At 39.6% G+C, this 15,428-nt stretch overlaps 1 protein-coding gene across 1 annotated transcript in view; it reads left to right on the top strand.

Moving 5' to 3' along the window:
- Window positions 1-15,428, top strand: part of CNKSR2 (connector enhancer of kinase suppressor of Ras 2) — a 227,637-nt gene that overhangs the window by 20,983 nt on the left and 191,226 nt on the right. The window lies entirely within an intron of this gene.

Genomic DNA, 15,428 nt, shown 5'->3' on the forward strand with positions numbered 1-15,428 from the left:
ATTGCACATGCTGGGTCAAGGCTTTTACCCATATTTTCCCCTTGCACTTGGGAATAACTCCTGTTTTGCTTTTTCATAATTATATAATTGGGTTCAAGCATCTAAACAAAATTCTGTATTGATGAATGATACACTGTAGTGTACTTACCTATAATTTCAATTAGGGGACCTTTCCCTGACAGTGAGCTGCTTCACTGATGTGAGAGGAGACAGTGTCTGTGTATCTGTCTTGCTTCCTTGCAAATTGTAGATTATGAAACTGGACTACTGAGCAATAATTTAATCAGTGGCATCAGAAGAGCATTAAGCTCCATTAAACATTGGGTCACCATCAATGTCAGATGAGTATTAAATTATGGCTTGCAACTTAGCAATACGCATCCAAAAGGCAGTGCTTAGGTTCTTGGCAAGCATGTAACAGTTTATTATGGAACAGATGCTTCAGAGCTTAACATATGGCTGAAGTGTCAAGTTGTGTCAGAGAAGATGGGCCCAACACTAATGTGGTGCTCAGACTTTGTGGGACACATGTTAAGGAATCGCTCTCTACCTGAATAATGTTGGTTAAAAGAGTTTCATTAACAGGATCTCCTGTTGAACGCTTGGAAGTCAAAGCGTGGCTCGACTGCCAAGGACTGGCTTTATGATGTGAACAGCTCATAATAAAATTTCTTTGCCAATGGTGGAGAAGCAGCTCTCCTCCTGATGCAGAGGGAGGATCCCTGCAGGCTGCTCAAAGGTTGAATTTGTATATATGTATATATATGTAAAAGAAATGTGGGTTTCTGGGGCACCACAATATTGCCAGCCTGATTCTTGGAGGATGACTTTGAAACATCTGCTGCTAGTCACGGATTTTCCAGGTAGCAGCAGTAAGGTGGAAGTAGTAACACACTCTCCAGGTGGCTTCACTGATGTTAACAGCAGCTCTCTTGCAGCAGCTAAATCCTCAAGGGTCTTGTCAGTCCGCTTTGTGGCTCCTGCCATTTATGAAAGTGGTGTGCTGCAGGAGACTCTGACCTCGGCTCATGCAAGGGGAAGGAGGAGGGTGAAAAATGGCTCCTAGAATAATATTGTTTTTCCCATTTACTGTGTAGCTGCAAAGAGAATAAGGAGATAAGGAAGAAAGGTAGAAGGTTGAGCTGGTAATGTAACAGATGTGCTGACGAAAATTTTTGCTGGTGGTGGCACTAGAAAAAGAAGAAAAGAGAGCTGTTTTGATACAGGCAAAAAATACCTGGTCTTTATGCAGCCTCTAGGTTGGTGGTAAGACAGATTGTCCTATTGAGAATTCTAACAAGATTTCCCTTCCCATCTGCTGAAGATGGTGGCTAGTGTTCTCACCAAATCTTGCCCGTGGTTAAGATTTTTTTGTCATTCTGTAATCGCAGGTTGGCCATGTGGCCTTCCCGACAGAGTATTGTGGCAGGGTATTTTGAGCCATGTGAGAGGTTTTCATTTGTTAAGGGTTGCATCACTGGTTCACAGGAGTTGCCAGCTAAATTCTTGCTGCTGTGCAAAGCTCCCAGTACTTCTGCTCCTTGGGGAGTGGGCTGCAGGTGGGGATGCTGTACCTTCAGGTGAAGGAGCCTGGGCAGCTGGGCAGAAGGCCATGGTCTTCAGGGAGGAGTTGAATCATCTGGCCGCCAGCTGAGGTGCTGGAGCAGTGTGTTGTGCAGAACCGCTCCAGTGAAGGGAGATGCCTTCTGCCCATGACTCTCAACTTTAAAGTGCTGCCTGAGAAACTGGTGTGTCCTAAGTTGTCATGCTGTTATTTTTCTTTTCAAAAATATAACAGCGGTTTGCCTGAATTTTAATGTGAAGATATTAAAGCTTCAGAAGCCTCTTCCATTTTCCACTTTTCTCTGTATTACAGTCATGAAACTGGCCATTATGCAGAGAACCAGCTCTTTAGCAGTGCAGAACCTGTCATGAGAAGCAGGATGGCACTGTACCTTTATAGATATGAGATTTTTTCAGTCCCTGCCTACCAGTGCTTAACTTTGTGTATGCTTTATTATTAAAAGGCCTGTTATTTATGAAATAGTTCAAGTTAGCAAAAAGATCCTAAAAGAACTGAAGAGTGTTAAGGAATTATAGGAGGCTGAAATAATATTTAAGCATGAGGGTGCCAGTGCAAGATCAGAATATAGCTGATAGATACATGTCCAACAGACTACTTGGCATTTGGAAACAATGGTCAAATGGTACACTTGATACCTTAGAACAGGTACTTGGAAATAAATGTGTCCTCTGTCTCTCAAAAATGCCTCCCTTTAAGTCTCACTGAGGCTCAGAAATTTTATTTTTAATGAGACGGGAGAATTCTGGGGCAGGTAACAGGGACAATTGTTTCCTTTACTCTTTAGTGACAAGGAAGAAGGCATGCGAAGTTAGACAGAATTTTTATGATCAAAAGGCTATTAATTTATTCAGCTTTTATGACTACTTGAAACGTCATCTAACCTATATTTCAGGTATGCTTTTAAGAGTAAATATGGAATAAGGGATCTCATGCAGTAAAACAAACAAACAAACAAAACCCCGGGGCATATAACAAGTTCTTTTAAACTCTTCAGGGTGAAAATTCTGATTTTTTTTTTTTTTGGTACTTTTTTTTCCAGCTTTAGATTAAGTCTTGATCATTTATTAGCACAATACTTGGTATTTTATACTGAGTACCCTTTCTAGTACTTTTCAACATAAAGTGAACAATGCTTGAATGGGCAGGAGATACTCAACAAGAACAAGAGAACAAGTGTACTACCACTGGCTACATATTGCTAACACAGGAAGCATTTAAACACCATTTACCTCTTGGTGATGTTTTGGGGAAATAGGCAGGGATATCCACAACTGAGAAACTTTATCCCATATTGACTGATATGAGTATTTAGTTCTGCTGGCTGGGGATGTTGTAGAAGAAAGGATGAAGATCACTCAAAGAAAACCAAGGTCAGAATGCATTCATGACAAAACTCCTTATTTAATAAGCTATGGCAACAATACATGAGAGCATGTGGAACTGCAGTCTCTCTAAACATGTTCTTGGGTTTAGTTTGCCATACATCCCATGTGGCTTGGTGCCAGGCTGTTTGCAAGTACATCTAAGCAAAATGTGCAAGAGCATCACTTTGTCTTGCATTGCCTTCTGTATGGCTCCATACAAGTAGGGGTCTAGGAACCTTCATTGATGACTCATTTTCTGTGATGCTTCTGGCCTCTTTCTACATTAATTGCTTGGGAGGTTGAGAGTGGCGTTCATCCTCCAGCTTCCCATCAAAGGTTCTGAATGTTCCCTGCAACAGTATCAAAGTGTGGGAGTCTCAATATTTTTCCTGAGGTTTTCCCAGCATTAGGCCTCTACACTGGCTAAGTAAATGTGTATGTATATTTAGCAACACTAAACTGCAGTATTTTGCACAAATGTATATACCATGTACCATTACCATTTAATGAAATACCTCATCTTGTCTTTCCATAAATCTTTGGGGACAGAGGTCTCATGCCATTGATTTAGTGCTATGTGGTTAATAGTTAAAAACAAACTGTTATTAATTTTGTGTGACGCATGCACACATTACTTTCCACGTGTACATTCATTTCTCTTTCCTGGGGATATAACATTGATGAGACTTGAAAGAGACCAAAATGTCACTGTAGATAAATTCAGTCTGAAGGATCTAATTCCTGCTTACTGCTTTTTTCTCATGGATAAATCGTATGAGCAATTAATGTGTGATTATGCAAAATGAGAAACTAGAAAAAGTGTAGCTTACAATGTCACTATAACAGATTTTGGTTGAGTTTTTATGTATTTACAATTTATGCAAAGCTGATGACATTATTTTAAGTGTATTGCCAAATAAAATAGAAAACTAACAAATATATTTTCCCATGATCGAGTTATATGGGTTGCACTCCCAGTTTGCAGGTTTACAGTTCCTATTATAAATTTTACATTATGGTATATGTTATTCTCTTTTAATGAGAGAAAGAGAGTTGGGAAGAACAGGCACTCAAAGCTGTCCTTGCATGTATTTTTATATAGAGGTTTCTGCTTTGGATATAATTTGTAGCAGGTTGTCTTAGCCAAGAAGCTCAAAAGTGAATATTTTTTGACTTCTTAGCATAGATGGGATTTGTGCGTATCAGCATGTAATAAAGTTGTAAGGCTGTTTGTGAAGTTATTTGTACACGTTCTGTCCAGTTACAGGTAATGTCACTACGGTTCTGTCTTAATCCTGAAATCCCTTCTGAGGTAAAGCAGACAGAGCCTATGTACACTGGATGGTCTTGCTTCTGTTGGAAGGCAGATCAAATTTAGGAGAGGTTCCCTTGGAGCATGGATGGAAGCCATCCTGCAAGCATTCCCAGTCAAGCCTAGTATCTTATCTACCACTGCTCTGGAGAGAGGTTGAGTGTCAGCAGGACAAAGTTGAGGCATTGCTTGCGTTGCAAAATGAATTGCTTTGCTTTTAGCCAAATTGCTGTGCTTTATGAAATCCGTAGACTGTCTGACGGCATCACCAAATAAATCTTGAAGGCTTATCTAAACTAGTAACTGATTTCTGCAATGGTGGGAAGCAGTCTACAGTATTGAGGTAAAGTATAGCTCTGACAACTGTTGTACTATTTCTTCAGGGACATGATGTTCCAGCTCGCTCCAAAAAGATGCATTGTAGCTTAACAAATTCTTGGCAGCAAAGGTGGCTTTCATGGTGAAGAACTATAATAAAGGCTGTTGCAGAGCTTATTTGACTATTTTGCGTAATAGCATATATTAGCCCATGTGAGGGAGGGAGAAGAGGAGGGCCCTTCTTGTGACAACAACAGTGTGTTTAATGTGGCTGCTCCAGAGCACCCTGTAAAGATGCAAACATGCAAAGGCATTTGAAAGAACAACCAGTACTTATTTACTTACTCGGTTAATGTCAGGGGTGTGCTTGGCTTAAATAAACATCTTTTGACTGTCTTACATGTTATACTTTTTTTTTTTTTTTTTTTTTTGCCCTTTAATATATGATTCATTTATATTTTGTGGAGATGTAGGATGCTTGCTGAGACATCTAAAGTATTGCTGTAAGGAAGTGATGAATATTAGAAGTACAGCTTTCCCTTTTCTTCCTTAAGGCACTCCTACGCATATCAAAGTATTCGACCAGTGATTTTAAGTTACAGATGTTTCTTTGTCATGTGGAGGGGGATGTACAGCTATTCTGCCCACAACCCTAAAACCGTCCCAAATCTCACACTGTGCTGAATTGTGTGAACTTCTGCTCAAGAAAGCTTCAAGCCTGGGAATTGCATGGGCGTTGCAAGAGTTCATTCGGAGTTTGGAGAGATTTTCACTCCTGCGTGCCTGCTGTAGGCTTGGACACTTGACGGATTTGCACTTCCTATAGTTGTATGTGATCATGTAAAGCACAGCTGCAAATAATCATGAGAGATGGTGAAAAAGCTACGGAAAATTGGACTTTCATATCTCAAGTCCTGAGGGGGTATTTGAGCCCCACAATCCCTTCGAGCTGCTGGAGAAGCCAGTACCACACCTATTTAGACAAAGCCTTCCATCCTTGGGGGATGCAGTGGTTGCATTTCAATACTTGCAGTCATATTTGGGAATTTGTTAATTTATCACCCCTGCATGGTGCAGAATTCTTCATTGGGCAGGGGCTGTGAATTAGCATAAGTGTGGTCGCAGCTGCAGCCCTGGGGCTAGACCAGTTGGAGTGTAGGTTTGCCTTGGGCAGACTGCGCCCTCGCCCTCGGCCACTCTGGCACCAACATGCTGGTGCTGGGCTTGAACCAGCTGGTACTGCCTTCAGTGTATTTTAATATCATTACTCTTATTGCATCCTTGAGAGATGTACTGGAGAAGTAATAAAGGCACATGCTGTCATTGGATGGACAGTTGCTCTTTTTGTAAACTTTAATCTTGCAAAGTTGCTTTGCACCAGTATAAACAGAAACCTCTAGGAAGTGTAAAGTCAGAACACATACTGAGAAACTTTGTTGTGCTCTTTCAAAAATTGCTTTGTATTTTAGGGGAAACCAATTAGAAAGGAGGTTACTCTTTAGAGTTTGATGTATGGTAGCAAGTTCTTAGAAAATGTCGAATCCCTGCAGGGCTAGGGATACAGGCAGATGTACAGGGAATCATGGGGGTAAAAATTGGAACATTTGAGGGTAAAAATAAAAATTCTTATGAAACACAAATAGATAAAATAGATTTTAGTGAATGGTATTTAGGACCATAATTTTATAATGCTGACTGAAAAAAATGCCAGAACAGTTGCAATACATTTTAGTTTGCATGTGATATTTAGAAGAGAAAAGTGGTACTTTGAGGAAGAAGTTAAAGATTGATTGGTCCCAAAAAGACTTCCCTTTTTGAGGTTATGTGCAAACTGGAGTACGCATGATGAAAGGGGAGTAGAGAGATTGTGTGAGAGTGAAAACTGCCAAGTGAAACAGTAGAAATAAAGCTAGCTGTTCAGGGATCTGAGTTCATTAGTTAAACAGCTTGAATTTCATGGAGGGAAAAAAACAGTTTATCAAGGGCCTTGTGTCAGGACAATGCCTCCTTGAGATGATGGGATTTCCTCTGAGAAATTTTATGGAAGTATTTCATTTACTGTTTCTAATTTCATAATATTGATGATGCTTGGATAACTTGTTGGAGAACTTCTGGTTCTGGTACAGTACAGTATTCAAACAACCTCCCTGTCCTCAGTCAGCCTAGCTCCTCTTTGTTCTGAATACAAGTGGGATTCCTTCATAAAGAAAAAGAAAGATTCCTTACAGTTCAGATGTTTCTAGCTTATCCCTAGATGCCTCTGAAATTGCACTGAACTTCTAAGTCTGAATTTAAAATCTGTCATTTTATACATTCAATTATGAGGATGAATGCACACTTTCTACCATCCTCATTATGCCTGCCCTATGCCCCTGCAGTTGGATGTAGTAGTGTTTATCAGGAGTAATGCATGCTTTCCTTTGATTAGCTTTATTTGAGGGATTCCTGATTTTTAATGATGCTGTGGGTTGTTTGGCAAGCTCCCCTCCCTTCCACTCGCAAAGAGATTTCCGCTACCATTATGAGCCACACTAACTTTTCAGCACACTTCAGCATTTCTGGTGTGCAAAGGCCACAGCTGGAGTTGAACAATGTAATCGTTGTAATCCAATAATAAGAGTCCTAAATATAACAATAATTATAACCTCTTACATGGAGAACAATATTGATAATCAGGGATACTAATCCTTGAATTTCATAAAAATATAGCCCAATGTTGGATGTTGCAGTATTATCCACGTTTTAAGATTTCAGATATTTAGCAAAATTCATATGTGCTCGTGTAAAGATTTGGCTTTGGTATACAGATGGGCAGAATGAAAACAAAAAGCACCCAGAGAAATATGAATGATTACATTTATCAACAGATAAACACAATGCTGGATATTGTTCTCATAATTAACAAGCCTTACTTTCCATAATAAGCCCTGATTGTAAGTAGTCTAACAGCAAGGACCAGTTTTATTGAAAACTTGGCCTATTAGACACTTGTGGTCATTGCACACTGAAGGGCAGCTGAACTCCACCACAACTGCTCTCTCACTCCCCCTCCTCAAAGGAAGAGGAGGGGGAGAAAATATGATGGGGGTGAAAAAAAAGCTCACAGGTTGAGATATGGACAGTGTAAGTAAAGAGAAAAGAAAGAAAAACAAGCAAAGGCAGTGCAGAGCAAAGAGAGAGAAAACAAACATTCTCTACTTCCCATTAGCAAGTGATGTTCAGCCATGTCTTGGGAAGCAGGGCCTCGACACGCACAGTGATTGCTTGGAAAGACCAGTGCTTCCCTAACAAGAGCCCCCCCTTCTCCTTCTCCTTCCCCTTGCCCATTCACAGCTTGCTACCCTTTGGCTGTGACCTGGAGGGGGCCTGGATGCCGTATGTGTGCTGATCGGCTATAGCTGGACATGGGTGGCAGTAGTCAGGACATGGGTGTGATGCCAGCACTGTGCTAGCCACAGATGCAGAGCACAGCGCTGTGTGGGCTGCTCTAGGGAAGGTTAATGCCATCCCAGACAAACCCAGTTCAACACTGCACCCAGTTCGGTCTTGTATAGCTTTAAATCATGCTTGTAGTCAGTCTATATATATAGTTTCTGCTTCTCCTCCTCCTTGTTTTAATTTACTTTTTTTTTTTTTTCCTCCAATAAAACCCTTTAAAAGTTGTTCAGCACACATGTTTTTTTAAAGCAGAGCTATTGATGAGCCAGGTACGATATGTTCAGTTTTGATGTTTCTGCAGTTTTTTGATGAACAAAATTGCCATTTATTACCAACACTCTCATATAATGAATATTTATCCAGGTCTCATAAGAGCTCATGATTGTGAAATGCGACTGTATCTGTAGGCACAGAAACTGCAGACATTCAAGAGTTAGATTACTAGAACTGGATTTGTTTTTTTAATTACAGAATTAGTACTGGCTTGGGACAGTAATTCTCTCACCCCAAATTGGGTTTCAACCCAGCACCTTCATGAATGCTCTCTTTGGCTCCCCAGTTCTCGCTTGGCATAACTTTCTCCTTGTTTACTGGCACCTTATCACCCTTCTCCTGACAATAACCTTAAATGCAGAGTACAGTGCAAGATCTAAAAAATAATTCGATTTCCACTTGATATTTTGTGCATCTCTTCAGGAGCCCAGTGCAATGCCTTCTGTGTTTACCTCAGTGCTGTATGCAGCACCTCTTCTCTGCTAGCCAGGATCTTAGCGTTTATAATACCCTCAGGAGAGGCTACATTATGGTTGCATTGCTTGTTTTCATGTCCACATATTCTGCCTAAAAGTTCACATCTGAACTAAAAGTTCTTCATTGCTTATTATTTAAATTTAAATAATTAACAAATTTAACATGCTTTTCTGGCGAGAGTGGTATATGTCTAGTGGATATAGTGTTTTTTTCTTACTGTTTTCCTTTCATTACTTAAAATAAATGGTGTATATTTCAGTTAGTAGCATCTTTTAGCTACTGTTTTGACTATCAACAGTTAGCTCCTAGTTTACAAAAATAAATAAATAAAAAATCAACCTGACCCTAAGCTGCACATGACGAACATATTATACTGTATTCCATGAATAAATATGTTATGTTGGAAAAGATCCCAATAATCACTCCTTCAGTCACTTTTAATGTTTGTTTAAAATGCTTTTTGAGTTTCCTTTGACTAATGTAGGGAGAGGGAGCGAATAATTCTTTGTAGTAATGGACAAATACATCTTACGGTTAGAGGGTTTTTGCCTGAAATTGCAGATAACCAGTACACAAAGTAATTGGCTGTTTTGTAAATATTCTTGTAATTCAGCAACTTGGCATTTTTTCATTAATAAATCCAGTGCCTGCAATTATTATTATTATTATTATTTTTTTCAGTTTTAAAAATAAGGTACTTTTTCCTCAATCCAGAATGAAAGCTGCTTCTCTTGTTTCTTTTGCCATTCTACTTGCAGTGCTTCTTTGGGACCGGACATTACTTTTTTGCTACTATACAATCCTCCAATTTGCCATCTATAGCACTTAAATGGATTCTGGTCTCTGCTTTGTCATTTGACACTGACAGCTGTGACATCTGCTTGTCACACATGAGACCTGGGAGGTGCTGCAGACCCCAGTGCAGGAAACATCCCTGAGGTGGGGAATAGACATCTCCCATCTACAAACTGTGGTGAAACCTGCCCTTTTTCATCACTTGCCTTATGCTGTGGTTCCCCTGTGAAGGACACCTGAGTGTGTATCCCAGATAAGAGCTGCTGGATAAAGGATAACTGCCTGCTCTGGGCTGCTGGCCGTACCCAGGAGCAGATCTGTTCTTGACCTGGAAGACAGGAAGAAATTTTGTTTTATTGTCTTGCTCCTTGGCATGAGGAAAGCCTCTTTTTGTATAAAGAAAGCAAATACATCAGTAGCTCACCAGCCTTAGATTGATAAAGCCTAGTTGCAAACCTGTGAATGATAGCACAGTTTTAACTTATCAGGAACTCAATTGGACATTTAAGTTAAAATGGTGTGTGACATGAGTGAACCCACATGGAGTCAGTCCTTAAGAGTATGTTAAGAGAATGTTTTGGCAGTTCCTTCCATCACACTAGTTTGAGTAAAAAGGTAAAACTGTAAATGTAGTTTACAATCTGAAAAGGCATTGTATCTAAACTATCTAAATGCTCAGTTTACCTTAAACTCCATTTTAAACTTTTTTCTCCTAATGACTTGTTAAATTCTGTGCTACAGTCCATTGCCTGAATTTACATTTGTTAAGGTGTGAAACTAATGGAGTTCAGGTAGGGCACAGTCTTCCTGTTACCAGATTGAAAGATGAATTTGTTTGCTTCAAATTAAAAGCAAACCCATCACTTTAAGAAAGCCAAGTGTTTTCCCCTCCCATGCAAAATATGTATTGTCTGCACATTATTGCTGGGATTACAGAACAAGGACATACCAAGGGAAGTTGTCAGTTTACATCCTCATTCTGATTTACCAAGGGAGCATAAAAATACACTTCTCTGTCAAAGTTTCAGGCATGATGGCTACACCTGTAATGTTCATAATATTTCCCTTAACCCCAAACTGGAAAGAAGACTAGTAAGTACACATACTCTGTCATTTCATTGTATTTTTCCAATCCTAAGAAAAAATTCCTTTGCCATCAATTTGGGGAAAAATATTCTACCTAGTTGCCACTATTTTTACAGCTGTATTTTCTCATGTATATCTAAGTAGCTGGTTAGAGTAGGAATCTAGTCGTAGAAAATGATGATTATTTTTTATCATAATTTGAAATACTTTTTTTTAAGAGTGCACTGATCTCTTAAAGAGCCACTTACACACAATATGGGTAATTTAAATTGGTTGGATTTTCAGAAGAAACAAATTTGCGCTTTTGCTGTAACTAAGATGCACTGCCACTGTGCTTGTGTACATCTAATCCACATTTTAGACTGTCAGAGTCCTTACCCTAGCTTCTGTTACAGGCTCAGCAAATAGCTCAGTTTTTACAGAAAGTCACAGAGAGGAGGGAGGAAAGACTTCTTGCAGAGTAGGTAGTGGGATCAGAATTGGAGGATGTATTTAATGGAGAGGGTCATTTAACTGACTTACGACAGATGTGCATAACCTATTCTGGTGCTGAATTACAGGGTTGTTTGTTGGCTTGCTTGTTTCAAAAGGTAACCTATTACACACATGGAAAATAATACCTCAGAGGGATCGTGAAGTGTGCGATTGTGTTATTAGTTAGAAGACTGCAAGTATGGAAGATTTCCCCTGAGGGTAGCACTGCATCATACAATCTTATTCCAGAAAATCACATGAGTTATAATAAAAAAGAGTTAAATAAATAAACAAACATTTTCTTATCAGTTTCTATTGTGCCATTGTAAAAATGGGAATTCACTGCATAGAAATCTGCACAATTTCACATCAATGAGCCATTAAAAATTGTTAATGAATTGGTGAACTCTGGCTTGGCTCACAGAAGGCAGAACTCAATGACAGAGTAGGGAAGAAAACATCTATGTTGTGTTCTAATTGAAAGAGAAACTTTTCTAGGGAAGTTTTTTCTTTTGATATTAAAAGCACAGACTTCTTAGCAGTTTCCTCTGGAGTGGCTTTTTTATTTTATTTTTACCTTTGTTGTTGCTTGTTATTTGTTTAGTTACACAAGATAGAGCTTTCTTTAAACTTAATGAAGAGAGTTGCTTCTTCTCTGTTAATGCAGAGAACAGTATATCTGCACACAGAATACCTCAGTGGGATGCTGGCTGACAAAAAGTGCAATGTATTAGTTTCCCACCTTAATTGCTCTCCTAGACCCCCGTCAAATTGTCTGGGTAATGAGAGTGCAGTAGTGGGATCTAGGCAGCATTGCCAAGCTCCCTGGCTGGAAAGTTCAGGTGGGAAGCACCCCACATGGAGGAGTGGTTCTTGAAGAGCTGGCCTCCTGGGAAGTCTGTCATATTGCTGGAGCATGAGACTTGAGGACTCTTTCAAAAAAAAAACTCAATAATTCAATACTCAGTATCTTAGGGTTAGTTTGACGAGGAGGGGGGCTGTTGTATATGAGGCTGTTACTTGTTCATTGATGTCACAAAACCTCTCCAATATCCTATGGGACCTTATACATCCATAATAAAATAATGAACCTGATTTTTGTAGAAAAACTGTTGTTCTTGAAATATCCAGGACTATTAAGTATTTGGCAACCTCAGTTGCACCCATGGCTAGGAACAGGGAATAGTCCATCAAACTGAGTTATTTGCTGGGATTCCTGTGGTGTGTGAGTTGTATGATATCCTTGAATATGAGAGCATCTGGGCATAGAAGAGGAGCAGAGCATGACAGAATAATTTCTATTACACTGAAGTTGGGTGGATGCGGTTAAGACAGTATTGCAAAAGAGAAATCTGTGCTTTCCATGCTGGCTTCCAGGGTGTCTTGATGGAGCCCAGGTGCTTGATGTTTTTTGGTATGTCTTGTCCTGCCCCAAGTCAAATGGCATCATAAGCCAGGAATGCCAGTTCCCTACAGTTCACTTGCTGCTGGAAAACAAGGCTGTCTGCCGTGGCTCTGGGAGGATGAAAGATGTGGGTGAGCAGCACTGACTGCCCTTTTGTATTGTTAGTATCTCCTATCAGTGTGCAGTTTTGTTTACAGAAAGAATTAGTGGTCTTTAATTAAGAAATAAAACGACAGAAATAAATGACTTTTTATAAGAATATTCTATTTAGGGAGTGAGGGGAAGTAATTGTGGCAAACTATTCTGAAAATGTCATGCAATCTACAGTTAAATTATTTTGTTCTTTCCTGGATCTGTTTTTTATGAAATTGGTGAGTCAAGCAATTGCCAGTAATATTTTTGTTTTCTTTAATTTTTTCTTACCTTATATGAACTATATGCATCTGTCTATATTACATCTGAATGACAAAAATACACAGATAGCAGGCAGAGGAAGAATATAGGCTTTATTTAGAATTAATTTTCCGTAAGTGTTTATTAAGTGCATCTGTCATGTCTTATTCTGGATTTGTGCTGCTAGTCCCTTATTGGGAATTCATTATTTTTTTTTTTGAAACCTGATGACGTTGAATACTCTAATTGCATTATTCTCATTCAGAAGTCTATGTAAGCAGTGTGGGACTTATGTTGAGGCATATCAGAAGTACTTACTGCTGTCTTTTTTTAGTCATTTAGCAAAAGCACGTCTACAGTCTATTTTTAATATATTTTAGATTAACCATTTTGTTCATTGTCAAGAATATTCAATTTCTTTCAAAAAATAAATGTCATTGTACAAGAGACGGTGCTTGTAACATAGGTCATGCAATTAATTTCCCAAATGGAAAATTTGCACTTAAGAGTGCTTTTGAAGAAAATAGGTACAAATATGGATAAATCAAGAAGCCTCTTATCATATTCTTCATGATGGTGGTATCCTGTGTATGCGTGTAAGGGAGAACAAGTCAAATGGATTTAAAAAGGCTTGAAAGAAAATTATTTTCTTTTGAAAGTTAAATGTCTAAGTGAGTTCTTATAGAACTGGGAGTTGGTAAATAGCCTTTCTTCCAGGTGTCAGGCAGAAAAGAATAACTGATCTGTATTGCCACTTACCTGTTTGCTAATAGTAGTGCACATTACCTAGTGCGTAAAATAAATGTCAGCATATGGATGAGTTGAGGGCGCCCACTGAAATGCTTTTGGACTCATACTCTTTGACATGTTCAGAAGCAGTGGTGTCTTAGACATTAAGGTCTTCATTGTACACCACACGGTGTATGTGTGTATTGTGGTGTTTTACAGTGAAACAGTAGTTTCACTTAAAAGCAGTTCTAAGGGCCAAAGCCTGAGTATTCATTAGTTAAGTGCAAAGTGGGGAAAGGCACTCCACAAAGCATTAGTGTTCCTGTCTTCTGTTCTGTGCATATGTTTGGCGGCAAAGTCCTTTTATGGATCAGAGTTGGTGGTTCTGGTAATTCATAGCCAAGTCTGTAGGGGAATGAAACTAAGGAGAATAAAAGCTTTTGTATGTCATTGCTCTTAATAAGAATTAAACTACTTGTATTTCTCATTATTGGTGACTTACGGAACAATTTTTAGCTTCTCTCAAGCTGGTCAAGCACATTTGAGAGCTGCATGGTAAGGTGTAACCTGATCATAGAATCACAGAATGGCGCGGGTTGGAAGGGACCTTACAGACCATCTAATTCCAACCCCTCTGCCGTAGGCTGGCACACCTACCACTAGACCAGGTTGCTCAAAGCCCCATCCAACCTGGCCTTGAGCATTTCAAGGGATGTGGCATGCACAGCTTATAGAGGCAACCTGTTCCAGTGTCTCACCACCCTCTGAGTAAAGAATTTCCTCCTTATATCTAACCTAAATCTACTCTCTTTCAGTTTAAAGCCATTCCCCCTTGTCCTATCAGTTCACCCCCTGACCAAGAGTCCCTCCCCAGCTTTCCTGTAGGCCCCGTTTAGGAAGGCCACTCTAAGGTATCGTCAGAGCCTTTTCCTCTCTATGCTGAACCCCAACTCTTTCAGCCTCTTGTTACTCTCTGCTATTATAATAGAGTATACAAGTTATTTGAGCATCTATTTGTTTAGAAAGGCAAGTGAATGGAAGGCATGACTCTCAATGTCTGTTTAACCTAGACCTTTAAGTGACTTTGTTGGAGAAGCAAGAAATGAGGTGGAAAGCTCTGGAAGAAAGTGGTTGGAGGCTGCTGGAACTGGGAACTGGCTCATGAGAATTTCTGGTCTCTTGGACCGGTGGATTTTGTTTACAGTATGTTTGCTTGTGGTTTAGTTTTGGTGTGTGAATTCTAGAAGTTTAAGCTATGTGAAGATTGTGCTGGTGTGCTCAGGGCTGGAGCAACTCTGCTTGCCTGCAGCACCAACACCACCTTTGTGGAGACTCTCTGGAGGTGTGGCTGCACCCTAAAAGGGGTGAAAGAGAAAAGAAAATGCTACAAAAACAGCTTCAGAGAAGCTTTATGCTATACACTGAGGCTCTTGTGAGTCTCCTGCTCAGCAGCCAGATAGATCTTTCCTCTTCCACATATCTTGAGATTTTTCAGGCATTTTGATTAGCAAGTAAAAGTGTTTTCACTGCCTTACAACCTAATAAGCAGACACCTTTCCATCATTAGGAAAGGAGATATGTGCTGGTTGTGGTTGTTTGAAGACTGACATCAGAAAGGTGCAATCTTTGAAGACACAGCTAAATTAATACATTCAGGGTTTTCTTCAAATCCTGATACTCAGCATCAATTGTGTTCTTCCGTCAGAGGGTATTCAGTGTGGTGCAAAGTTTAGGTAGACCCATGCAAAACTAGGAGTCTTTCTTATCCCCTTGGCACAG

The sequence above is a fragment of the Aythya marila genome (assembly GCF_965140915.1).
Source record: "Aythya marila genome assembly, chromosome: 1".
Taxonomy (NCBI): Eukaryota; Metazoa; Chordata; class Aves; order Anseriformes; family Anatidae; genus Aythya; species Aythya marila.